The sequence below is a fragment of the Callospermophilus lateralis genome, chromosome 5, assembly GCF_048772815.1.
Source record: "Callospermophilus lateralis isolate mCalLat2 chromosome 5, mCalLat2.hap1, whole genome shotgun sequence".
NCBI classification, from domain to species: Eukaryota; Metazoa; Chordata; class Mammalia; order Rodentia; family Sciuridae; genus Callospermophilus; species Callospermophilus lateralis.
This window is the reverse complement of record NC_135309.1, coordinates 113829668-113851775: the sequence shown is the minus strand read 5'-3', so window position 1 is coordinate 113851775 and position 22108 is coordinate 113829668. Positions and strand designations below refer to the sequence as shown.

The 22108-nt window shown below is 38.9% G+C and overlaps 1 protein-coding gene across 3 annotated transcripts in view; it reads left to right on the top strand.

Annotated features, from left to right (window-relative positions):
• Positions 1–22108, top strand: part of Mast4 (microtubule associated serine/threonine kinase family member 4) — a 552573-nt gene that overhangs the window by 157499 nt on the left and 372966 nt on the right. The gene's annotated exons all lie outside the window — the stretch shown is intronic.

Sequence of the window (22108 nt, the reverse complement as noted above, 5' to 3'; positions counted from 1 at the left end):
TACCATCCAGTTGTCATTGATAAGGTTTACTCCACTTTTAGCTCTTCAAAAGGAAGATTTATGATGTATTTATTTATTTGTCCCTACCAATAATCACAGCTAACATTAAAAGCTTATTACATGGCAGGTACTACTATTAGGGAACTACATTTATTGAGTTATTTAATTCTTATGACATCTCTGTGTGCCTTTGAGGAAGGTGCTTTTTTGATTAACTTGCAGAAGTCATGTTGCTTGTAAATAGCAGAGCCAGGAATTGAAACCAGGCATTGTGGTTCCACAGTCCATAGTCACAGTGAAGGCAGTGCTGGGGGGTGGGAGATGTTCCTAACATAATACTTACCAGGATGTTTAAAATAAACTCTAAGTTCCAATAGGATTAATGAGAATACTTCTAGGTGGAAAAATCTTTGCTCAGTTGAAATCTGGGGCTGACTCATGTGTAAGGCTCTGGCTCCCTTAATTATAAAAGTCAATGAAAACTAGGCAATTAATACAAATTAAAAACCTTAAAATTTACATTTGTTAACCCAGCAACTCTATTTCTAGGGATTCATCACAAGGAAATAATCATGAGTATATGCAGAAAATTAACTGTAGTGATATTTAAAGAAGTACCATTTATAATAATTAAAATTGCATATCACCTAAATACTGGTCAGAGTATTGACTAAACATATTATGGCATACATATAAGGTGGCATACAAGTGTGACCATTAAAAATAATATTGTAACAATTATTTTAACATTGAAAGAGTCTTATAACATTTATTTAATGTGAAGTCCCACTGTTGAATGGTTTCATAGTATTGCATATTTCCTATGACTTTCTAAAATTATAATTATATAATTGCATATTTGAGGGAGAGGAAAACAACTTCTCTCTGCCAAGGAAGATTTTTCAAACTAGCACGATGGTTGGCTCCCTTCTTGCATGGGCACATGAAGGACACTGTGGCTTTTTTTTTTTTTTTTTACATCCTGCCATTTAATCCATGAGAAAATGTTTGCCCCTGAGTTTTTTGGTACCATTCAGTGATATATTAATCACTGATAATTATAAGGAAAGAGCCAAATGAAGGAAATAAAGAAGAGAGGCAGCTCAGCAATAACACAGGTTTGGGACAAACCTGCGGTGGGGGCTGGCCAGTGGAGACTGAGAACCGTCTTCAAGGTACCAGGGCATGAGGGAGTGGGGGAATTTTTGCAGCTAAGCCATTGCTGGGGATTGTCAGGGAAGGGACCTTTTGGTCCTCACTCCATTCTTTGAGGTGGTCAGTGTTCCATGTTGAATGAGGTATTTTCAGGATTCTAGTCCCAGATAACAATTTCCTTTCTTTGCATGATGATGGAGTCTTGTCTGGGATTTAGGCCAGGCTGATTCAGAGTGACTGTGAGGTGCCTCTTGTTCTAAAATGGAGAATGTATTTCAAAATAGCTTTGTCCTGTGTCAAGTTCTCCCTAACAATAATGAAGCCACATACCTTAAAAAATCTCAATTGGTCAAAGGTCATCTGGGATGTGGAGCCCATACTTGGCTCTTCTGCACTTGGTTCCAGGACGCCGTTTGGCTCCACATCTGCTCTATGTGTCTGTCTTATTTCTTAGATCAGCATCTATCAAAGACATGATCTTTTGGTAAGTTGCAGGAGCATGAGAGGACAAGTTCATCGGTAAGCATCATAACTGCTAATTTCCTCTCAGCCAAAGCAAGTCACATAGTCAAGCCATGTGTCAGTGGCCCAGAGTCAAGGGCTGGAAGCATATTCCAGACACTTTGATTCCTTGGCAAAGATACAGAGATATAATGCTACTGAAACAAAGAAGAATTGGGACCCATAATTTAGACTATCATAGTTAGTTTCTCTCCCTTTCTTTCTTTCTCTCTCTTATCTTTCTCTTTTAAATATCTTTTACAGTAAAGATGTTTTCATTTACCTATATTTTAATAATATTTGTTCAAAGTAAACGATTTAGAGCCTTATAAAGAAAAGATACAGAGCCTTATAAAGAAAAATCTAAGGCCCATACTTCCCTAACTAAAGTTTTAAATCACCAAGAATGTTACATTAAAAGAGAAGGAAACATGGGGCCAGGGTTGTAGCTCAGTGACAGAGCGCTTGCCTGGCACATGTAAGGCACTTGGTTTGAGCCTCAGCACCACATTAAAAAAAAAAACCAAATAAAATTAAATATAGGTATTGTGTCCATCTATAACTAAAAAAAAAAAAAAAAAAAAAAAAAATTGAAAAAAAAAAAGAGGAGGAAACAATTAGTGCTATTTCTTTTTTGCAGGGCTGACATTTAAACAACAGACCTAGTGCTTGATATGCCTATCACTGCCTGAGGGGAAATAATTTTATTTATTTATTTATTTTTTTGAGGCTAATGATGTTTTCTGTCTTTATGGCCTGAGAAAGGCACCCAGGAGCATGGTGTAAACACTGACTGAGGGCTGGGGCTGTAGCTCATTGGTAGAGTGCCTGCCTCGTCTGTGTGAGGCACTGGGTTTGATCCTCAGCACCACATAAAAATAAATAAATAAAGATATTGTGTCCATCTATAACAACAACAACAAAAAGAAATTGACTGAGATTTGGAGTCCCCTGATGAGAAAGGGAAGCATTATTCTAATCATTAGAGACCCTTAAGTCTGTAGGCAGGGATATGAGGTAATGAGCCCCACCATTCACAGTGAGGAAGCTGCAGCATGAGGAACAGAACCTCAGGATCTTGGATCCTGGCTTTTTGGCTTTTTTTTTTTTTTTTTTTTTTTTTTTTTTGGGTACCAGGGATTGAACTCAGGGGCACTCAACCACTGAGCCATATCCTCAGGCCTATTTTGTATTTTAGTTAGAGACAGGATGAGTTGCTTAGGGCCTTGCTAAATTGTTGAGGCTACCTTTGAACTCCTGATCCTCCTGCCTCAGCCTCCCAAGATGAAGGGATTGTAGGTTTGCCTGGCCTCTTGATATGCAGATGAGTGCCCCAAATCTTTGTCTTGCATTCCACAGCTGTGGTGTGTGTCTCAGCCCTACCAGTCAAGTTGAAGGATTCTTTTCCTTGTAAGGATGGTTCTGTTTTCCAAAGGGCATTCAGGTGGGTTGGAATATAAAAGAAAGAGGAGTCTCTTTCTTCCTGTAGATTATATAGGAATGTAATTTGCACATAGTACTAATAAATCAACTTTGTAGACAGTATAAAATAAAGTTTCTAATCTGTCAGAATGTTTTATCTTGGTGGTTGGGGGGAGTTGAGAAATTTTTCTTTTCTGAACTATGAAAATCAATTTGGAATCACACCTGCATATTTTTCTTTTCTTTGTCCTTTTTTCCTTTTTTTTTTTTGGTTTGGTACCAGGGATTGAACCTAGCACCACTTAACCACTGAGCGACATTCCCAGTCCACTATTTATTTTAAGACACGGTTTCATTAAGTTGCTTAGGGCCTTTTCCAAGTTGTTGAGGCTAGCTTTGAACTTGTGATTCTCTGCTTCAGCCTCACAGATTGCTGGGATATAGGCCATGGGCCACAAAGCCCAACACACCTAAACATTTTAAGTAAGGCATTTCTAAATGAATTTTACTTGAAGAAGGAAAGGAAAAAAATCCTAGAAAACATTTTTTTCCTTTAAAATTAATCCAGAGGCCCTTGTGTTAGAGTACTGTATAGCACTTAATAGCTTTCTCATCCTGAATATCTCCTTAGTTTAAGCAAGTTTGAAAATATTCAGATTCATATAAAATGATGATTTTATGGTTAATTTTGGTATTTAGTAGATATTGCACCTAAATACAAGTTCTATACTCATATACTTGCTAGTTTCCTCACTTTCGTAAACCATCAAAAGAATGCCTATATAAAAATGTTATGGGTTGGGGCAAAAAGTATCAATAGCTTAATACAATAGTAGTTTATTTTTTGTGCTTGTGAAATCGTTCTAGAATAAATGTTTTTTTTTTAGTTAGGGGTTCCCTTTAAAGTCCTGACCTGGGAGAGAGAGATTCATTTTAATTCACATTCTTTTGCCAGGATCCAGTCAGATGGTCACAGCTGATGGATATGTGGTGGTGGGGTGCTAGGAAAAACAGAGTACTGCTGAACAGTACCTCAGGGACCAACTGCACAGAAGCAGGGGGAACATGACACTAAGTTGGGGAGACTAGGAAAAAAGTAGATGTTAATGAAACCAGAGAATGTGAGGCATGTAGGCACACAAGTAGGACCGTGGAGTCACAGATGCAGAATCGTCATTTTGAAAGGAAAGGAAGGCAAACTACATATTGGCTGCATAAGATGAAGATAGAAACGTGTCAATGGATTTGGCCACGTGGTTGCTGAGTAACCTTGGAGAAAGTAATGAATGTGGTTCAGGTCAAAGTGAGGGTGGAGTGGATTAAGAGAAAATGGTATTTCAGGAATTAGAGCTCGCAGAGAGAGCACTTTTGAGAAGTTTTGCTATGAAAGGAGCTAGAAATAAAAGGTGTGGGCTAGAAGAGACACAAGAGGCCAGAGAGAGCTGTCCTGCTGTGGGAGACACTGGATGGCCTCATAAGGTGTTGAGGATGGTGTGGGTGATACCCGTGATAGCCAAAGAAGCAAATGCAGGACTGGGACATCCAGAGCACCTGGAGAGCACTTCCTCCATTGTGTCAGGAAGGAGGAGGAGAAAACAGATGTAAAAGTAGGTAGGTTAGGGACATTATACCACATAGTACCATTCAGCAATAAAAAGAAATAGGCTATGGATACAACAACCTGGGTGGCTCTCCAGGGCTTCATACTAACAAAAACAAAAGCCAATTCCAGTCGGTTACATGCTATATAGCTCTGTTTTTATATAACAGGCTTGAAATGACAAAATTAGAGAAATGAACTGATCAGTGGTTTCCAGGACTGAAGGAGCAGGTGAGGTGAGAGGGAAGCAGGTGCAGCTGTAAAAGGGCAGCAGCATGAAGGATGCTTTTGGTTGTGGGAATGTTCTGTATCTTGACTGTATCCAGATCAGTACGTTTCTTATGATATTGTGCAGTAGTTTTTCAAGATGCTCCTAAGGGGGAAACTGGGTAAAGAGGAATATTTGGGATCTTTCTGTATTCTTACTCTACTGCATATGAATTTGCAGTTATCTAAAAATAAGTTTGAATTTTAAAGTGCCCCTTTTCATGTTACTGATTTTAATAAATTTGGGGTTTTTGAGGGGTGGTGGTGCTGGGGATTGAACCCAGGGCCTCATGCATATTAGGCAAGTACTCTACCACTGAGCTGTACCTCAGCTGCTTTGTTTTTAAGGTAGTTTAGTAGACTTGCTTTACTTTTCTTCATTGCGATGTGAGAGACTTGAATGGGTGTCAGAGGGTTATGTGGGAGCGAAGGAGAGAAGGAAGTGTGAAACAGTTATTTTTTTTTCTTTTTTTTTATTGGTTGTTCAAAACATTACAAAGCTCTTGACATATCATATTTCATACATTAGGTTCAAGTGGGTTATGAACTCCCACTTTTACCCCAAATACAGATTGCAGAATCACATCAGTTACACATCCACATTTTTACATAATGCCATATTAGTAACTGTTGTATTCTGCTACCTTTCCTATCCTCTACTATCCCCCTTCCCCTCCCCTCCCATCTTCTCTCTCTACCCCATCTACTGTGAAACAGTTATGATGAATAGAAAGCAGAGCTCTGAGTATAGAAGGTATTTCTTGGGTGCACTGACACCAGTCAAACTCTGAAATTGCGAATTGAAAGTGAAGCCTGTCTACATGTTTGAGGAAAACGTTAAGGCCTCAGGGAAATGTTGATACTGGGAATATGGAATCCATGGGACATAGCAGAAATCCCTGGTCAAGGGTTATTCGAGAGTATGGTGGAGAGAGTGCATCTGAGCCTTATAGGAAAGAGAAGTTTTGGCACCTATGGTGGGATTTTTCAGGGCTAAAGCCAAAGACTTGGGAGCTTGGACAGAGATCTTGAAACATGCTGTTGAGTGTGATGGGGCTGTGGAGTGAGTAGTGGATGGGCTCCATTTCCCTTAACCAGCACCTTCTGAAGTATGCCTGAAACATTAATGTTTTGAAATCTGGCACATTTTGAATTTTCAAGGGGCAAAGGTTGTCACAATTCTTAAAGTCATTGCTTTCTTGTTATACTCTTTGAATTCTTTGGCTCTTGGCTAATAGAGAGAAAAAAGAGATCCACAAATAATTTATATTTAAAGTATTACTGATTTAAAAAAATCTTGCTTCTACTTGTTTTATTGTTTAATACTTGTAAAACTGTGCACTGAAGGCATATAATGGAGGGCCGAGATTCTTTTTAGCTGGTGCAGTCTCTGTTTCAGAACTTATAAAATTGTGTAGTTCATCAGTCAAGAGTTTATGAAGCTGGGGAATGTCTCTACCCATTTTTTTGTAGTCACCAGGCCATAAAAAGGCAATTCCATCAGCATTTTCTTCCTGGTGCCAGTGCATGGTTTCAAGAAGCCTTTAAAGCCATTCATGGTCTTTATAGCTCTTGTGTCAGTCCATAGATACGTGTGTGTGTATATATATATACACACACACACACATACATACACACACATATACATACATACACCTATGCACACATATTTTTTCTTATCCATATGTTCTTCATGGAAGGTGAGTATTTTGGTGTATTTTTGTAAGTGTCTGCAGTTTTTCTCATCGGGATAGAAAGGTCTCCTGAGACAGGCTTAATGGAACACACAGCTGTCACCCATTCTGGCAGATGCTGCCTCCCAGTGGCTCTTTGTCAGGGAACCTTCTGCTGGAGCTCATCTTCCACGCAGATGGTCTCCTGATGAGTCATTGCCCCTCTAACGTGCGTTTATACCCAGCTTCCCAGGGCACTGGGTCACCCACTGTGTAGTAACTGCCAAGTGGCCACCATTTTTTTTCAGTGGCAGGTTGCCTGCTCCCCATGGACATGGACTCTGTCCTTTAGGCATTTTGTACCATGGAAACCTTTGGAGAGGCAAGGAGTCAGGCACAAATGCAGAATTAAAGAAAGAGGCTTAATGAAGACTGGGAGAATCCAATGTATTTCCTGACCCTCAGAGACATCTGAGAGAGGGGGTTATTTTCTTTGATATATTAGTGAGCTTTAGAGACTACTTCAGCAAATCTGGCTTTTCAGAAACCCACTTTACAATTCTGTACAGATAGGATTCAAAGGACTTAAAACATAGTTCTGAGTGCTAATTCCGACGACCTTAAAAGGGCTGGTTTATGATTCTGTGCCTTTTGTGGAGCAGAAGATAGATTGGGCCTTAAGTCAACTTGATCTAGAATTTCGAGACTGCTAGGGCAGGAAATCAGACACAGTTAAACCACTGTCACCTGCAAAAGCAGTTGGTCTTCTTGACCTTTAGCTGGGTATATTAGATGTAATAACCCAAATCCAGCAACTGAAATTATTCAAAGCACACCAAAGTAGAGAACGTCATTTTAAACTACTTGCTAGCATGTATGTGTCTAAATGTATTTCTGTAAGGGGGTTGTCTGGATCAGTTAGGCTAATGAAGAAACTTAACAAAAAGAAAACAAGAATTTATAGATGTCAAATCCACAAAGCACAATGCACCCCGTCCCCTTTGTGTTCTAGTGTAATGCTGTAAATGATGGACTTGGGCCCTTCCTGAGGAAAGAAATGAATTTACTGAATCCATACATCAAATATTCAAGTTATTTTTTCTTAAAATTCCCTTTACAGTAAGAAACTGATTTCTTTTTCTTATGGCATTTTATCAAGGCACTGAATTTTTTGAAGAGGTCTAATCATTTTCTTTTCACTGGTTGGTTTCTTTCTTTCTTATTTCTTTTCACTTATTTGAAAATCTGTTTATTCTAATGAAATAGATTTTGGCCTGAGTATGATTGGGCCGTTTTTTTTTTTTTCAGTCTAAAAATAGAATTTATTTAGTTACATTTTAAAATTTGACTTAAATTTATTTTCAATTAATACACAAAAAATAAAATTTGGATATATTTATTGAGTACCATGTGATATTTCAGTAATGTTTAATGGGTAGTGTTTAAAACAGGTTTAGATACATCTGCTTCCTCAAACATTTATCATTTCCTTATGGTAAAAACACTTAAAATCCTTTCTTCTAGATTTTTGAAACATGGGCCTGGTTTTTGATCCTTCACTCACCATACATGTTTAGGTCCCCAAAAGCTTGCTGATGCCAAGCTCATCTCCTTAGATATGTAGCCCATATAGAGATGAAGTGGTTTGAGCTTTCTTTGAGTCATTTGTATAAATGAGGAAACCACAAAAATTGAACTGATTATGTAATAATTAAGGGTGTGAAATCTTAATTAAAATAATAGAAATTAGCAGTAACTATTAAATCTCACACTCAGCACTCGAGTTATTGGGGAGGAAGAGGTGGACTGAAGAAGGCAAGAGCCTGGGGGAAGCCATTGCCCACCACACTGGGACCCATGGTTGTGTTGGACATAGGTAACTTCTAGCTCTTCTAGTGTCATTTTCTTGTTGTGAATGATCAAACAGCAGTGCCACTGCATGGCTGTGCATGTGAGGTGACAACGCACGTGTGCTGGAATTAGTAAATCAGACTGTATGTGAATCCCATGGACAATAGAGGCATGGTGATTGGGTGCAATGCCGTAGTACCTAGGGAACTTGTAGACCAGAAAGAGAACAGGGCACCTGGGTTAGCTGGAGTGGCATTTAAAGATAGAAATAGACATGGAGAGCCACCTTCATATCTTACGCTGCTGTTTCAGCTTTCAACGGGAAAGGAGGTGAAATGGGGATCTATGGCCCAAGATGCCAGCCCTGAGTCAACTGCTAAATTGCCATACCTTTGCCTCTGATTATCAGTGTCCTTGTCTGCAAAATGGGTATTTGGGCCCTATCTTTGTTTAGTGTTGCTATAATAAAATACCTGGGACTGGGTAAGTTATGAAGAAAATGGTTTATTGTAGCTCATGGTTCTAGGATCTGAGAAGCACAAGATGGAGCAGACAAATCTGGTTGGCTTCTGGGCTTTGTTCTACATCATGACATAAGAAGCAAATGTGTGTGGATGGAGCATGTGCATATGAAAAAGAGAGAGAAACAGAGAAGGAAAGGAAAGGAAGAGAAGGAGAGAAAGAAAGAGAAAGTCACCTTGCTTTCTTTGTACCTACTGGCTCTGAAGATGAGGGATTCAGCCCCTTGAGACTTAACTGGCTCTGGTGAGATCTAACTCCCAGGAGACCTCACACTTCTCTCAGTGTCCACTACTTCTTAACACGGTTACACTGTGGATCAAGCTCCGACATGGGTTTTGGTGGGGCAAACCATAGCACACCCTATACCCTTAAGGTCCCTTTAAGTTTGAACAGTAAATAATTTTAGCTACCAAGATGAGAGTGGGGTAGTCTTTTCAGAGAATGGTTTCCCTTCATTTTCTCTCACTTTCTAGACCCCATACTCTCTCTCTCTCACTCACACACACACACACACACACACTTCTGTACAAGGTATGCTCCCTTCCTACTTTTCCCTCTAGCAGCATACACCAGTAGGTGTCCCGTCTCTCTCCTCTGAAGCTGAGCACACCCAGTTATCTATCTCTTGCTTAAAACTTGTTTTCAGTGGCTAATCAAAGCCACTGGGGATGTAGATGTTTTTTAACTTCCTGGATGGAAACTGACATTGATGCTGACTTTATGTCAGCTCCACAGGAAAAAAAGTAGGCCAAGAAGTGCCAATGCCACCAACCGGGAAGTTTAAAGATTTATAAAAATTAGTGTTTCTGATATATTAATGACTCGAGTGGTAGTAGCCTACATTTGTCTTTGTCATGTTCCGTTGTCATTCAAGTACTTAATCAACACATATTGTCAGGGCTAAATTTATTTCCTTGTGTCTGCCTTGCCAGATAATTTCTCTGTTCTTTGACAGTAATGTTGCAGGCACCTGAATCAGACCTGGGGCTTTTTGTAGGTGGAGGGAAAGTCCCCTCCTTGCTTTTAACTGATTGCTGAATTGCTCACTGGGGAAAAATTTGTGAAAAAGAGAACAAGGCCATTTCAATGCCTGCTTCCTTCTTTATGGGTAAGAACACAGACGGAATGATGGTGTTGCCAATGTGGTAGCAGTAAGACCAGAGCCTCTTACTAGGCCTTGGGGTACCTCCCTCTTTAATGAGATTAAAAGATCCCCCACCACCTTTTTAAATGTATTACTGGGGACTCCCAGGTACTTTGTTAGTAAAAAACTAAGTAACCTAATGCAAACTGCATCTCCAGCCATTTTTTAGCTTTGACACAGGGTCTTGCTAAGTTGCCCAGGCTGGCCTCAAACTTGGAATCCTCCTATCTCAGCCTCCCGGGTAGCCAAGATTACAGGTGTGCCTCACAATGCTAGTTAAGATGCATTTTGGGGGTAGGGGGTATTGGGGATTGAACTCAGGGGCACTCGACCACTGGCCACATCCCCAGCTGTATTTTTTTAAGACAGGGTCTTACTGAGTTGCTTAGCACCTCACTTGGCTGAGACTGGCTTTGAACTCATGATCCTCCTGCTTCAGCCTCCTGAGCCACTGGGATTACCAGGTGTGCACCACTGCGCCTGGCAGTTAAAACCCTTTTAAAAGGGCATTTAGACAGTGTGAGCTTTCCTGCCCTGTGAGGACACAGAGATAGGTTCTCACCAGACCAAGTGCCAGCCCTTTGGCCTGGACTTGCCAGTCCTCAAAACTGTGAAAAATAAATTTCTGTTCCTTATAAGTTACACCGTCCCAGGTACTTTGTTAGTAAAAAAACTAAGTAACCTAATGCAAACTAAGACAAATCATGGCCACTGTCACTTATTAATACTGCTCCAAATTCTGCTATAGGAAGGCTTTAGCATAAGGCAGTTAAGCCCCCAGCTTCCCATTCCTATAAAGAAGAGGTGTGTACACATTGTCAAGTAACACACGTGGAAGTCTATATGTGTACAAGTGTGTGTGCACACACACTGCATTGCACCCTTGGCTTTTATTTAGCATCCTACAATGTGGGAAGTACTGATTTTTTTTTTTTTGTCCTAAGTTACTCTAAAAGGCAGTAAAAATTGTGTATGTCACTGACTTTTTATTAGTCTCTGAAACAAATCTTTCTGGTGTCAGAAACAAGGAAAAATGGTTTAGATTGATCCAATAAACTTCAATTCTTCTTTTTGTTAAATAGTAAGAACAGTGTATCCCACTGTTTCTGACTTTGCTTTGGCGGCTCAGTAATCTCAGTGCACAGGTTTTGTTTTGCTTTGCTCTGTCTCGCTAGCTGGTGGCAAAGTTCTACACATTACAAATACTAAGAGCTCAGTAAATAGAGTGCAGATAACATGAGATGCTCAATTAAATTTCAAATAAATTCAGATAAAGAAATAATCTTTAGTATATGGTATGTCCAATGCAGCATTTAGAGCATACATATTTAAATGCATTTGAATTCAAATTTTGTCAAGGCATTTGTATATGTATTCATTAAATTGGGCTATCCCATTAGTAAATACTGGAATGGTTCTGTATCCAGGCATTATTTGACATGTTGCCTCATAGGTCCCTGCATGGCATGAATGGCCAGAGGTTACAGGCATTATAATGCAACATTCTTTTCATGTTGTATTTTTCCTCTCTAGCTACTTAAGTTATGTTGAAGTCTGGGCCATCTTTGTGGATGACCCCAAGCAGATCTAATCTCTATGACGTGTGAAGGTCTGTGTACCTATGCTCCATTAGGATGCCTTCAAGATCGTCACCTTGCTCTCTGTGGATACAAATAATGGAAATTAAATGCATGTAAAGGAATGGCTAAAAGAAAATGATCAGGCTTCAGAACTTGAGAGATAACCATTTGCAGGGTGATTGGGATGACCACATGGCTGTCTTCCCCTGCCTCAGCCCACTGATTTTGCCCATAAGCATAGCTGAATTCTCTAAAAAGGAATGTTGAGATCCTGGCAAAACTCGTGACTGTAAAATATGAGGCAATGACTTTGGAATTCATAGCTACTTAATGTCATTTGAGCTTTCAGAAGTAGTAAGTGGCTAAGTAATAGACCAGAAATGAAAAGACTGAATTCCAACTCTATACCTGCGATTCATTTTCAGGCAGTACTGAGGCAATCATGACAATAATCTTGGCTTTGATTCGTCTCTCTTTAAAGACAAGAGCATTGTTATGTTTGGTAATTGTTAGGATTTAATTCAGGATGGGGGAATCATTGCTTGGATAACAATATTGCCCAGATCCTCTTGCCAGATAGTGTGGGCATGAACTAACCTTCCTAATAAATGAAGTGGGAGGGCAGGTTATACAATTGCTGAGACCTCTCACTCCAGACACACAGGGATCTTGAATTGCTTGCCATTTGGAGGAGTTGGAGATCTATTAAGTGGGTTTTTTGTTTGTTTGATTTTTTTTTTTTTACCAGGTATTGAACTCAGGGGCATTCAACCACTGAGTTTCATCTCCAGCCCTATTTTGTATTTTATTAGAGACAGGGTCTCACTGAGTTGCTTAGTGCCCGGCTTTTGCTAAGGCTGGCTTTGAACTCAAATCCTCATGTCTCAACCTTCTGAGAAGTGCTGTTTTGAATGAGTGTTTTAATGGTCCTATTCTAGAGTTCTAGCTTCTTTTTAAAAATTTTTTTATTTATATATGACAGCAGACTATTAACAAGCATTTTTTTTTTGGTACCAGGATTAAAACCAGGGGTACTTAACCACTTTGCAACACCCCAACATCTATTATTTTTTATTTTGAGACAGGGTCTCACTATGTTTCGTAGGGCTTCACTAAGTTGCTGAGATTAGCTTTGAACTTGATATCCTCCTGCCTCAGCCTCTCCAGCCACTGGGATTACAGGCATGTGCCACCATGCCTGGCTAACAAGCATTTCTTAAAACTAAAATATTATATTCTTTAGGGAGCAAACATAGACATTGTCTTTGAGGAGAAAGAATTTGAAATCTTTTTGGAATACATCCAGCATGGTACCGGAAGCTATTCCAAAGAACTATACATGGAAACATGATTTTGTGAACTAAGCTGTATATAGAAAATTCCTTATAAAAATAGAGAACCTGTTAGGAAATTTGGGCTAGGCTGGATATTTCTGCTTATATGGCAATGTGGAGGTTTTTTGTTTTTGTTTTTTTAATCCCCTCTAAGGGTACTTTTGTTCTTTTTGTTTCTCTTGTAAAGCTTCTGGTCCTCAACTCCTCCTTGGCTTCCTTTATAACTGTTTAGATGTAGGGCAGTTGTCAAAAATGTTTAGCATCACAGGACAGCTAGTGACATTTGGATGCATCAATTAAAGCATCTGTGGGTGCAAAGAAGTATTATTGAGCAAGTTTCATAATGTCGCCAAAAAAATAAGAGACTAAGTACAAATTCTTCTCTATTATAATAAGTTAATCAGCTTACATTGAAAATATGCATCATTTTGTGGAGGTGGCAGACTCTTGAGTTGGAAATGGGTTTTAGAAGAGAAAAATCAAAACCAAGAGCAGTGATATGATCTCCTCCATATCAAGTTTGAGGCCTGTGAGTCTTTTTCATTGTTATTATTATGAAACAAATGGACAAAAATTGAGTACTCTTCTAGGCAGTGTGGAAAAGTATGGAAAAATATAGTCCTTGGGAGAACTGTATATGAGAGATAGAAAGGAGTATTAAGTATGTGATTCTGTAACAGTCCATTCCGTTCCAGGTATGGGGTATTGTACTAGGTATGATGAGGGGCTTTAGGGACAGATGGGATCCCATTCTAGTACATACAGAGTTTACAGTGTAGTGGAGCATATTGTGTCCAGCAACATGTGGCACTTGTACATATGCACCTACGTGGAGAAGCAGGTATTGTGGTGGTGGGAGGTAAGGCCAGTAGCATCCCTGCTTGTGGCTTCAGTGCCAATGGTAAAATGCATAAAGCATCCTGAAAGGGAGTTAGAACATCCCCTGAGTGCAAACTGTGTTCAGTAGTGTGCTTGTCACTTTCTACATGTGGTACCTACTATCATCTAGAGGTAAGGAAAGGGAATCTCAGAGAAGGAATGCAAGTTATCCATGGTTCTAGCTAATGAATGGTGAATCAGGTTGTCTAGCTGCTTTCCGACTCTGTGCACCTGAGTCTACCTGGTGAATGGAATGAGAACCAGTTATTCCCAAAATGTCTGGTGCTGGACAGAATTTGATCCAGTATGGAGATGACACCAAGTAGAAGACTTTTGCTAGGAAGAGATATTTAGCAATGGAAAGTGGAGGAGATAAGAAGTCATTGTTTATTGCACTCTTCTATTTGCCTTAGGGTACAACCGTCTCCTTACTGACATTCTAAAAATTAGTTCTCATGATTGCTTCCTGGGATTGCCATCATTTCCATTTGACAGAATGGTTATGAGAAACTGAGGCTTAGGAGTTTAAGAAGCCATGGTCACAAGCTACAGTGATATTTAATTTGAAATATGAACTTTGTGACTGGGGTCAAATGGTGTTAGACTCAAAATCAACAGTTTGATTTCATGAGTTTAGAAATTGAGGCTATTTCCAGGATCTGGAGGGGGCATCTAACACATTTAGATGGACTGAAATTTTGGCAAAGGAAGGCATTAACTGGGTTGAGAAACCAAAGTGTGCCAGGGAAGGGGAAGCACCAACTCCTCCTCATTTGATGATTATTTTGAACTGGTCAAGGTCCTGGTCCTTGGGAGAGGTTTCAGACAGAGGTGAAGGAAGCAGGTATGAAGAGGGAGAAGGAGGGAGGAGGAAGAGAGAAGGGGGACTGACAAGTACTTTAACAGCTGCTCCACATAGCCACAAAATGACTCTGAGAAAAAATGGTTCTATTTATTTGCCTTTTCCTTCCATATATCTTGCCAGCAGCATTCATCAATATCTGTCATTTCCCAGGGGGTTTAGACATGTCTAGCAATTCATTCTACTGAATTATATTTCAATACACGAATGGAGGGAGGCCAGATTGCAGATGTTAACTCTGACCCCTGCCCAGCATCGCTTAGACACCGCCACCACCCAGCTCCTCGGGTACCCTTGCTCAGGCAGACATTTATTCCAAGCAACACTGTTTGGTGTCAGATTCTTGTTACCATGTTCTCATTAGAGTAGGCTCTATTTAATACTTCTTTAAAAATCAATTTCACATTGTCACATTTGCCTTTGGTCTATGTAACTGGTGTTTTGGGTCAAATCATTATTTTTTCAATAAAATTTTTTTAATCCAAAAAACCACCACATGACGGGAGACTGCCTTGGTGGTCTAATTGCAATGGGAAATAGGTGATCAGGGCTGGGTATCATTGCAGAAGCAGAATGGGAGAATTTTCTGGGTGTTGGTACACTGAAAAGGGAGTGTCATAACACAAGTGTTACGGCTGCTGTGGGGAGGGGAATCTAAGGAAAATGAAAGGGTTATCAATAGAGTAGAGGAAAGGGACCAGAGCAAAGGAGATGGGGAGGGAAAGGGGAGATCATGAGAATGATATTGGCCAAATTATGTTGTTATATTGTGTGCGTATATGAATATGTCAATGAATCTCACCATTATGTACATTTACAATGCACTAATTAAAAATACGGAAAAATACATATACTTAATAAAAGAAAAAAATAAAAGGAAGCATTTCAGCTGACCAAGCTCTATCAACATGTATTAAGTGATTTGATCCTAATATCTGTCCTAACTAGAATTTGAGAGTCGATCATGGCAAATGAGAAGAAATACCACATTAAGAAAAATTAAGGGAAAGTAAGGAAAAAAGAAAGGCCAAATATCTCTGTATGACTTTGAATTGTTTCCATTTAGAAATACACTGGGTTGGCATTTTTGTCCTTTTATCATAAAATGGCGAGGGTATCAGGGTGGCTATTTGGGATCGAGGGTAAAGGAACCCCTGCAGTCTTGAATCACCTTGCCATATTGCCCACACCAGAAGTTATTTTTGATTTAAAACCACAGCTATGATTGACAGTGGCAGTGGCAGCAGCAGCTTGAGATTCTGCTCCATAGCCTCATGGTTTGTCTAAAGGCTCTGATTTCTGTATTGTAGACATGTGTGTTCTGTTATTTTTTAAAAGTTCCCAGCTCTCTCACAGCATGGACTGGGGCTTCAGTGACTCCTTAAAACATTTGTCATGTACCCAGTCTGTCTGGGCTTGCCCAAGAGAAGCTGTTAACTTCTGATGCCTGCTTCCCTTACTCCAAGCTTCATTTCAAAGCATGCCTCTAGCTTTGTTGTCAGGCTCTTGTAGTTAGTTATGTTGCTTTGACATTCATTCTATGTTAAATGTAGAATGGTGGTGATAATATTCTAAAAAGTGGACTGGGTATCTCTGGATTTGAATCTGATAGCAAAATAGGTAATTTGATGGAGACTTTGATGCCCCATTGGCAATCCTTGCTCTGATATCAACCTCCCAAGACATGCATGCTTTCTTGCTCAGCTTCTAGTTGCTTTGTCAACTGGAGATCACTGATCAGTGTGTAGTGCTGCCTTTAAGGACTCAGGGTCAAGACCCTGCTTTGGACTTCTTGCATGAGAAAACACACTGCACTCTTTTTAAAGGCTAGAACAGCAGCTCAATATAGGAGTCAGTGAACTTCAGCACTCTCTGGTCACAGGTCTGTTGGTTTCTCAAATTATATTTATTTATGCCATTAAGAAGAATGATTTAGCAGCACTGCTGATGTTGTCTAGGTACAGGCATTCTTTCACAGTGGGGACAAGAAATTGGAAGGCAGTCACCCATGTGAGCAGGAAGATGAAAGGAACCATGTCCCTGTGTTGTACTAGCACCACTGAAGATGAATAAAGGAGGCTATAATTGCCTGCGAGGACTAGAGTCATGACGACCAGGAACAAATGTTTAGGAGTGAGCAATGGGGCATAAAAGAAGAGTCTCTGGACGATGATGGAGTACACCTTAGGGCACTGGCTGCTGAGTCATGGGTTCTGCCCAGATTCAGCCACTGACTTATCGTGGTCTTTATCCTTTCTTTATTTCTAAAGTTTGGAGGGTTCTTTAAAAATTCAGTTCCCCTGACTTGCAAATGATTTGAAGGACTTAAGTTATTAAGTGTAATTTGCAATAGTGGGTGTCTATGTAGATTAATGTAGAGACCTCCTTTTGACAAAAAAGGATCCTATTATTATTTCCTCTATATGGCATAGTGGTTTTGGCTATACCACTAAGGATTGTGTGTGTGTGTGTGTGTGTGTATGTTTTTATGTACTATGTAGGTATACACCATGTTTTGTTGACCCATTTATTCACCAATGGACATTTGGATTATTAGTACCTTTTGTCTATTGTGAATAGTACCACTATGAACATGGGTATACAAATATCTTTTTGAAGCCAGCTTTCACTTTTTCTTTCCAGTGTAATGGAGGGTGAACTTTCTGAGAGCTGCTATGAGAGTTGAGCAGTAGATCCCGCAGAAGCAGTGGGCTTCTAGCCAAAACCTGTAAATCTATAAAGATATAGGCTGAGAGAATAAGGTCTTCCAACAGAGCATGTGGCCCCATTTGCCTGCTCATGGCACCAATGCAGTGGCAGCTTACCATTGCTCTTTTTGTTTCTAGCCCTTTAGCCTCTGTAATGCTACTCTCATTCTCTCTAACATCCTTATATGGCTCCCTTACCTTCCCAAACCCCTGGGAGCAATGCATTGCTACCTTAGTTTCCCTCTTTTCCTGGTTGGTATCTTAGAGGAGTGAACAAAGCATTTCAGAGTTCTTATGTATAACCGATCACAAAAAGTCATATCAAAACAATTCTTTTTTTTATATATAGTTATTTGGTTTTATTTTCTCTTTGATGTCCTGCTTGTAGTCTAAGAGAAATAACCCCAAATGTAAGATGGCGGGCTGATTACTCAATCTGTGCACTTCAGGTGACACAGAGCTTTTTTAATGGAAGCTTTCGAATCTAGTCAGGTGCCATTATTCCCCAATGATAAAGTAGATCTCCAGCGGCTATATTTAATTCTTTATATGGCCATTCTGTGAAAGTTATTGCTGACTTGGTGTTTTCCTATTTCCTAGGGACAGTTGTACCTTTGGAGTGCTTTGAAAGCATGTATCTCATCTGAAAGCTTGCATTTATGAAGTTCCTGCTTCTAGTTTTCTTGGAATTCAGGATGGAAATAAAGGAAAGCGCATTCAAGGAGAGGTGCTATATGACCTAGATAGAACCAAGGCACAATCTGCGTTTAGACTGAATAATTTATTCTTACTATATAACCAAAGCAAGCTGCAAGATTTCCCACTCTCATTCTGTGAAGTCACAATAATCAGTTTAAAAAGTTCTAACAACCTATATCTCTATGTTTGAAATCTTATAGTTTCTTACATTAGTCTGGTTGACTGATTCTAGGTTTAAAACAGATTCTCTTTATTGCCCCTAAATTTCTAGTTATAGTACTATGTAGAAAATATTTAATATATGTTAATGAGCATGGCAGGATTTTAGAAACGTGTTTCTAAAGAGCACGGAGCTGATCAAAGTTCCATTTGGAACAAGCAGCTCAATTCGGTATTAAAACAGAGCAACCAGATTGCTAGGCAAGCTCACCTCTCATACGACAAATTGGAAATGGTATTATCCATTAATTTCCGCCCTGTGCAGCTGAATAATGCCATTGACAGATGCTAATTTTCTTAAATTGTAGGCAGCAAATGATGCATGAATATAGCAGCAACACACTTTCTAGAGGCTCTTGGTAGTCATCAGAAAGTGAATTTATATAAAGTTTGATGCAATCACTACCAACTATGGCAGTATGTTAGTGCCTTCTAATGACTGCCTTAAATCCATCTGTTGTCCTTTTTTTTCTATTAACACTAATGGGGGTCCAGGCAGGAATGAAATGTCCCATGTGATGTATTAACAGACCCTCCAATTTGTAACATTCATAAGATTGCTTGGGACAAAAATCTATGTACAAACAATAGTATCTAAAATTTTATCCATTATAGGTCTATAAACATTTCATTGTATATGTATATAAATGCTTCCTAGTTTATTTTTTATTTTTTTGCACTGTCTTATCCGGACTTTATTTCTTCCTTTCTTTGTAATTCCATGTATGTTGGGTAGTTCTTTGCATTTTTTATTTTTAAAGTTTCTTTGATTGCATTAATTTTTGAATATATTTTCTATCTTAGACTTTCCAACAGGCATGTTGTTTTGCGCAAGTTTTACAGCTGAAGAACCTAAGGCTTGGAGAAGTTTGGGACATAGTAATGGAATTATCTGTGTGGTACAGAATTGGAAATCAGCAGTCTGACTCTAAAGTCGTGTAAAACTAGAGCAATTAATTTTTACTGTTACTGGCAAGGGCCTTTCTGTCCTGTGGTTAAGGCTAGAACTGTTTTTGAATGTCAAAGTGTCATCTTTTAGGTTAGGCTCTGTTAAGCTAACAAAGGAATTGAAGGCATTCCTTTTGTTAATTACCAAGATTGGATTTACACATGAGCTAGCAACAAGTAAGACATACATGATAATGTTAAATTCAACAGTAATTCCAGAGAAGGACAAGATAGCATGCAAATCTTGTTACGGGTTTACCAGTTTGGTTCCAGTGTGCTGACTTACCTTGAAACAACCTGTGAGATTTAACAAAATGGAAGTATTCAAAATGTGACTCAAAGTATACAGAGAGAAGGGGTCTGGGCCTGGGTCCCTTCATTGTGCTCAGGGTGCTGGTTCTGGATTCTGTCCAGAGGTTTACATCCTGCTGGGCTATGCCTGGTCTCAGTCACTCAGGGTCTTAACACATGACTGTTATGCACTGAGGATTATCCAGGAGCTGGTCTTGGTGATGAAGAGGTTCTGCATGGTTCCTTCTTTCCCACTACCTGTCTTTCCCACAGGTCTGTGACCTGTCTTAGACCTCTCCGTTGACTTCTTGCTTTGCCAACTAGGACCCTTAGAGTGTCCCCATCATCACTTGGGCTTTAGGGACTGCCAGTGCTCCTGGATAGTTTAACATGTGAGAGTATAGAACACATTTTTTGATAAGAACTATTAAAAGTAATATTGTAAAATATCATATACAGTAAAAAATAGGGAATCAATATAACTGCATATAGCTACTAGCCAGTTTCATCAAAGCTTAATATTTGTTAAATTTCTTTAGGTACTGCTAAAAGGAAAAAAAAAAAAAAGAGAGAGAGACTAATTTGTATACCTTTTCCATGAAATAAAATATTTGCCCTTTAAATTTTTCTCTAATTATACTAGATTCTCCAGATGTTTTTGCACCTACCATTAGTTTTCTTAAAAAGAAAGTATATGGGGCAGAATGAATGTAAGGCCAGCGAGGATTCTCTGTCATTTAAATGTTGACATCACGTAGCTTCTGTACCCTTTCATGTCTCTCTCCAAAACACAAACAAAAGAAATATAAGATCAAAGACATAGGAAGAGACCCAGGAGGGACCTCCCTCCCCCCAAATCTATGCATTCAGATTACTGAATAGGTTGATATATTTTTAACAAGTGAGGTCTTTCAGATAGAATTATTAAAGAAACCATTTGTTCAAGTCATACTAATTCTGCTTTCCTAAATTCAGTCTGGTTTTGCTGCCCTAAGTGTCCTGCTTTGAAGCCTAAAGAGGAAAATTTTCTCAAAACCCTCTTAGTCCAGTTTTTAGTTCACATTTCAAAATAAGGCTAGGGAAAAATAAAAATTCTGGATTTTATATTTTAAATTCCCTTCAACAAAGTATGTCTGAATGTCTTTGAGACCGTGATCAGAATCACAGAGGGTAATTAATTATATTTGAGTTTTCAATGACAGTGTTCATGTTCCAATTAATTGACAGTTGCTGTGTTTATTTGCTTGGAAAAGGTCATAATCTCTTATGCGTGGATGGCAGGGAGCAGGTGATAAAAATCAATGTGATACTATTTTTGTAAGAAAATGTAGGTTGTAGAAAGAAAGTCTGAAGGAAAATCATGGACATGTCCAGAGTCATTTTTATTGGTGTGATTCTAGGTGACTTTTTTTTTAATATTTGTACATTTTCTACTTTTTTTTAAAGTATTTTATTTGCCTTTTTTCTTCTTTCTTTTTATTTATTTCTTATATGCATGACAATAGTGGAGTGCATTATATTCATAATTATCCATTCACAGCACAATTTTTTTGTAACTCTGTATATAAAGTATGTTCACATCAAATTATGCCATTATACATGAGCTCTCTTATTTTTTGCATACAATTCTTAATATACCTTTATACCACCATTTATCATATCTCTTTTCTCTGTTTGCAACATTGTCTACTTTTGAATGAAAAGAAACATAGCCTAATCAGAATAGATGCTTTTCATCTTGACTATTGTTACAGCTAAATAGCTAACATCTACCAGTGTTTTACTCACACAATCCTTTAAACAATTCTATGTAGTTGATTCTATCATCTCCATTTTAGAGTGAAAAAAAAAAAAAAACAAGGCCAAGAGAGGTTAACTTCCTCCCCCAATGTTGTTCAGCTATAGGGAAAAATCTCAAAAGCAGTTCTAGTGTTTATCTAGAGCCTGTGATTTTACTGTGTAATAAGAGAATGAAAGATCAATTTTGGCAAAATAAGATGTCATTTTCCTTTTGTATTTAAAATATAAATTTCTGAAAGCACGTGGGTTAAATAAATCATTAGATCACTTAACTGGGCAATGGATGGGAGATGCTCCACTTTCCTGTGTTTTGATATTGTTGATAGTTAATAGATTATAATAGTTATTGACCAGTGGGATGTGCTTGTTGGGTGCATACATAAGGGAAAAAGAAGGAACAGATGCTACTGAAATAAATCTGGAGTCCTCACAAATCTGGCCCTCCAACGAGAGTCCATCTTTTCATTGTCCCTGTGTTTTCTGGGAAGAAAATGCTCACTCACCCTGTCATCATTCAATAAGTGGTGGCCAAGTCATGTGCTAATATTGGAGCAAAGCAAATAAAAATCAGACAGGGACTGTTTATACTGAGCTTCATTACTATGTGAATGATCATGGCCACCCTAACTTTTCTGAAGTCAAAAACCTCATTT